At 39.5% G+C, this 5,757-nt stretch overlaps 1 non-coding gene across 1 annotated transcript; it reads right to left on the bottom strand.

Annotated features, from left to right (window-relative positions):
* Positions 1-1,416: 1,416 nt before the first annotated feature.
* On the bottom strand, positions 1,417-1,489 carry TRNAW-CCA (transfer RNA tryptophan (anticodon CCA)). The gene has a single exon. It is a non-coding gene; the product is annotated as a tRNA-Trp (tRNA).
* Positions 1,490-5,757: the final 4,268 nt, after the last annotated feature.

The raw sequence follows: 5,757 nt of genomic DNA, 5'->3' as shown, positions 1-5,757 counted from the left end.
CATTTCTGCAGTGGGCCCACATGGGGTCTACTCTCAGGCGTGATTTGAGAGAGGCTTTTTTCTGTTTCCATAAAGGAGTGACACCAATGTAGGCAATTTGGTCATATTGTTTATTGTTTGTCTACTCAGACATAAACTCCCTGTTGAAGATTATAGGGTTAAGGAATTGGGTGAGTTAGTTTGCTTGTTTTTCCTCCATCTCTATCCGAGATCCTTTTAAACACCCAGGCTAGAATGTGTTGATCAACTTGTGGCAGCTTAGGTATGTTGCTATAGGCTATTGGTAAAATTTGCATGTATGCCTAGAAAATAAATTAGAATTGCAGATTATTGAACATTTCAGTTTAATCATCTGGAAAGCCATAGTGTTTTTGTCTTTAAAAACAAAGCAAAATAAAAGCCCTGCAGCTATATCATCTAGTCATTGATATATTGAACTTTAAAAAAAATTTTTTTACAGAGTCATTCAGTATGTGCAAATGGTAATGTTAGCTACCAAATGAGGGTGTAGGCTTTCTACCTAGAACTCAGTAAGAGAAGGTGCTGTTTTCATAATTAAAGTTCAAATGACAAATTCATGTGTACTCAGAATGAGTCTTAATCTCCCTATGGTAGATCATACTTTTAAGTTCACTGACTTACCTTTTATGTTGGATTCATTAAAAGTTTATATAGGAAAAAAGTTTATATAGCAAGCTCAAGAAAAGTTAGTGACTGATGGTAGTATACTGATTTCTGATAGACTTAATAGGTAGAGTAATTCAAATGGTCATGGGAAACTGTTCAGGAGCTAGTCTTAGTTTATTAAAGTTTGTATCAAGTACTTTTAAGTCTAAATATCCTTATTTTTTTCTTTCTGCTTTAGAATGGTTTGGGGATTTTCATTCCATTCTCTGTTTCTGTCTACTCTTTGGTCACCAACTTCTCTTAATGATATTTGACCCTTTGTTTTCTTTTGGTTTATGATATTTAATAACTAGGCACAGTTAACCAGATGTAAGGGAGAGGTTATATTTTCATCTTTGTTACACATAAGCTTTATTTTTTCAAAAATGTTTTTATGTATTTGGGCTTCCCTGGTGGCTTGGACAGTAAAGAATCCACTTGTAATGTGGGAGACCTTGGTTTGAGCCCTGGGTCAGGAAGATCCCCTGGAGGAGGACATGGCAACCCACTCTAGTACTCTTGCCTAAAGAATCCCCATGGACAGAGGAGCCTGCTGGGCTACAGCCCATGGGGTTGCAAAGAGTGACTGAAGCACCACGTTTATTTGTTTAGTTGACTGTGCCGAGTGTTAGTTGTGGCCTGCAGGATCTTTGATCTTCCTTGTGGCATGCGAGATCTTTATTGTTCAGTTGCAGCATGCAGATTCTTTTAGTTGTGGCCTTAGAACTCGTAGTTGCATGTGGGATCCAGTTCCCTCACCAGGGATCAAACCTGGGCTCCCTGCTTTGGAAGCATGGAGTCTTAGCCACTGGACCACGAGGGAAGTCTCCAGTACACATAAACTAAAGAGGAACTACTTATGTATGTATCTGAGAGGAAAACAAAAATAGAAATACATTGTTGGGCATCCCTCTTCAGTAAGACTCTTGCAGCAGTCCTCACATCTGTCAGGGGACTGATCTCTGGCTTCCAAGTTGACAGTTCAGGTGCAAGGCAATGAGACACATGCTTTCGGTCCTGATATGAAAGCGTCATATCTCAAATAGGAACCAGTATCTGTTATAACAACATTTGAGGCATAAATTCTGGAGTTCCTGCAAGGGGATTGCCTAGTTATAAGAGTCATCACATACAGGGAGCCCCAAACTTTGGTTTCCCATCAGGTTTTTACAGTTTATATATAGTTTCTCTCCTGCCAAATGCAATTTGTCATGTTTTATCATAAGAAATACTGTCTAGTAACACCACTTCGGTTCTGCTTTTTTCAGGTTTCTAGGGAAACAGTGCTGTAAAGTTAGCCAGGGCCAAGTTTGTTCATAAAGTACAAGAGGTTTTGTTAATGCTTTACCTCAGTGATGTAGTCTCTTCTGTACTATTAAGACTGAGCTGGAGTCTTAGCAGATCTTGGTCTCTGATCAAGTGTATACTTGCTCTGGTCCTTGAAAAGATGGAGTGGGTTACATTTACTTTATTTTTATAAAGAAAATCCTGTTATTCCATATTCGATATTTACAACTTTTAAGTAGAGATTGAATTCACTCTTGTCACTTGCCCAGTAGTACAGGTCAAACATAGTGGAGAACATAGCCCCACTGTTGGGAATTCCCACTGAGATTAAATGCTGTAATCTAGAGAGAAACAACCTTCAGCACATAATCTGACTCTCAGTTCAGTTCAGTCGCTCAGTCGTGTCCGACTCTTTTCGAGTCCATGAATTGCAGCACGCCAGGCCTCCCTGTCCATCACCAACTCCCAGCGTTCACTAAAACTCACGTCCATCGAGTCAGTGATGCCATCCAGGCATCTCATCCTCTGTTGTCCCCTTTTCCTCCTGCCCCCAATCCCTCCCAGCATCAGAGTCTTTTCCAGTGCGTCAGCTCTTCGCATGAGGTGGCCAAGTACTGGAGTTTCAGCTTTAGCACCATTCCTTCCAAAGAACACCCAGGACTGATCTCCTTGAGAATGGACTGGTTGGATCTCCTTGCAGTCCAAGGGGCTCTCAAGAGTCTTCTCCAACACCACACTTCAAAAGCATCAATTCTTCAGCGCTCAACTTTCTTCACAGTCCAACTCTCACATCCATACATGACCACTGGAAAAACCATAGCCTTGACTCTCTACTTACATCTAAAAGGGTACAGACGAAGACAGATCTTCGAGACATATAAGAGATTCAGGCACTCCCCAAAGGATTTCTCCTAGTTAAACATTTTTCTAGTAGAATACCTGTGACTTTTAATAAGTCATCAAGTGTACATATCTTAGCTGTAGGAAAAAATTTATACTTGTGGTTCTAAAATGTAATATGTTTATTTTTGAGGTATAATTTACATGTAAAATGCACACATTTCAAGTATATAATTCAGTAACAAATCAATATACCCATGTAATCCACTCCATTGTCAAAATATAGAATATTTCCATCACCTTGGGAAATTTCCTTATACCCTTCCTGTTCAATCTCCTATCTTTCTCCCTACCCCAAGGCAATCAGTATTCTAATTTATATCAATATCAGGATCGATTAATTTTCCCTGTTTTGAAATTCACATAATGGAACCATAAAGTATAAACTCTTTTGTGTCTGGCTTCCTTTGCGCATCGTTTTGTTAGATGCATCTGTATTATTGTTTGCAGCTGTAGTTCATTTATCATTGTATGAATATACTAAAGTTTGTCTGCTACCTCTTGTTGAACAATTGTGTGGCTTCTAGTTTTATTATGAATATGGCCACTAAGGATTTTTGTATAAACTTCTGATGGACATATTTTCACTTCTCTTGAGTAAGTACCTAGAGTTGCTGGGTCATAGAGTAGGTATATGTTTAACATCTTAAGAACCTACCAAGCAGTTTCCCAAAATGCTTGTACCATTTTGCATTCTTAGCAGCAAATTATGAAAGATATGGTTGTTCCATATCCTTACCTACATTAGGTGTCATCAACCTTTATTTTTAGACATTCTAATGCGTATTTCAGAGAAGGCAATGGCACACCACTCCAGTGCTCTTGCCTGGAAAATTCCATGGACAGAGGAGCCTAGTAGGCTGCAGTCCATGGGGTCAATAGGAGTCGGACATGACTGAGCGACTTCACTTTCACTTTTCACTTTCATGCATTGGAGAAGGCAATGGCAACCCACTCCAGTGTTCTTGCCTGGAGAATCCCAGGGACAGGGAAGCCTAGTGGGCTGCCGTCTTTGGGGTTGCACAGAGTCTGACACGACTGAAGTGACAATTCCATTCACCATTGCAACGGAAAGAATAAAATACTTAGGAATATATCTACCTAAAGAAACTAAAGACCTATATATAGAAAACTATAAAACACTGGTGAAAGAAATCAAAGAGGACACTAATAGATGGAGAAATATACCATGTTCATGGATTGGAAGAATCAATATAGTGAAAATGAGTATACTACCCAAAGCAATTTATAGATTCAACGCAATCCCTATCAAGCTACCAACAGTATTCTTCACAGAGCTAGAACAAATAATTTCACAATTTATATGGAAAAACAAAAAACCTCGAATAGCCAAAGCGATCTTGAGAAAGAAGAATGGAACTGGAGGAATCAACCTACCTGACTTCAGGCTCTACTACAAAGCCACAGTTATCAAGACAGTATGGTACTGGCACAAAGACAGAAATATAGATCAACGGAATAAAATAGAAAGCCCAGAGATAAATCCACGCACATATGGACACCTTATCTTTGACAAAGGAGGCAAGAATATACAATGGATTAAAGACAATCTCTTTAACAAGTGGTGCTGGGAAATCTGGTCAACCACTTGTAAAAGAATGAAACTAGACCACTTTCTAACACCATACACCAAAATAAACTCAAAATGGATTAAAGATCTAAACGTAAGACCAGAAACTATAAAACTCCTAGAGGAGAACATAGGCAAAACACTCTCTGACATACATCACAGCAGGATCCTCTATGACTCAGCTCCCAGAATATTGGAAATAAAAGCAAAAATAAACAAATGGGACCTAATTAACCTTAAAAGCTTCTGCACATCAAAGGAAACTATTAGCAAGGTGAAAAGACAGCCTTCAGAATGGGAGAAAATAATAGCAAATGAAGCAACTGACAAACAACTAATCTCAAAAATATGCAAGCAACTCCTACAGCTCAACTCCAGAAAAATAAACGACCCAATCAAAAAATGGGCCAAAGAACTAAATAGACATTTCTCCAAAGAAGACATACAGATGGCTAACAAACACATGAAAAGATGCTCAACATCACTCATTATCAGAGAAATGCAAATCAAAACCACTATGAGGTACCATTTCACGCCAGTCAGAATGGCTGCGATCCAAAAGTCTACAAATAATAAATGCTGGAGAGGGTGTGGAGAAAAGGAAACCCTCTTACACTGTTGGTGGGAATGCAAACTAGTACAGCCACTATGGAGAACAGTGTGGAGATTCCTTAAATAACTGGAAATAGAACTGCCTTATGATCCAGCAATCCCACTGCTGGGCATACACACTGAGGAAACCAGAAGGGAAGGAGACACGTGTACCCCAATGTTCATCGCAGCACTGTTTATAATAGCCAGGACATGGAAGCAACCTAGATGTCCATGAGCAGATGAATGGCTAAGAAAGCAGTGGTACATATACACAATGGAGTATTACTCAGCCATTAAAAAGAATACATTTGAATCAGTTCTAATGAGGTGGATGAAACTGGAGCCTATTATACAGAGTGAAGTAAGCCAGAAGGAAAAACATCAATACAGTATACTAACGCATATATATGGAATTTAGAAAGATGGTAACAATAACCCGGTGTACGAGACAGCAAAAGAGACACTGATGTATAGAACAGTATTATGGACTCTGTGGGAGAGGGAGAGGGTGGGAAGATTTGGGAGAATGACATTGAAACATGTAAAATATCATGTAAGAAACGAGTTGCCAGTCCAGGTTTGATACACGATACTGGATGCTTGGGGCTAGTGCACTGGGACGACCCAGAGGGATGGTATGGGGAGGGAGGAGGGAGGAGGGTTCAGGATGGGGAACACATGTATACCTGTGGCGGATTCATTTTGATATTTGGCAAAAC

Source organism: Bos indicus, chromosome 1 (genome assembly GCF_029378745.1).
Source record: "Bos indicus isolate NIAB-ARS_2022 breed Sahiwal x Tharparkar chromosome 1, NIAB-ARS_B.indTharparkar_mat_pri_1.0, whole genome shotgun sequence".
Classification (NCBI taxonomy): domain Eukaryota; kingdom Metazoa; phylum Chordata; class Mammalia; order Artiodactyla; family Bovidae; genus Bos; species Bos indicus.
The sequence above is the reverse complement of the archived record's forward strand: the minus strand, read 5'-3'. Positions and strand labels throughout refer to the sequence as shown.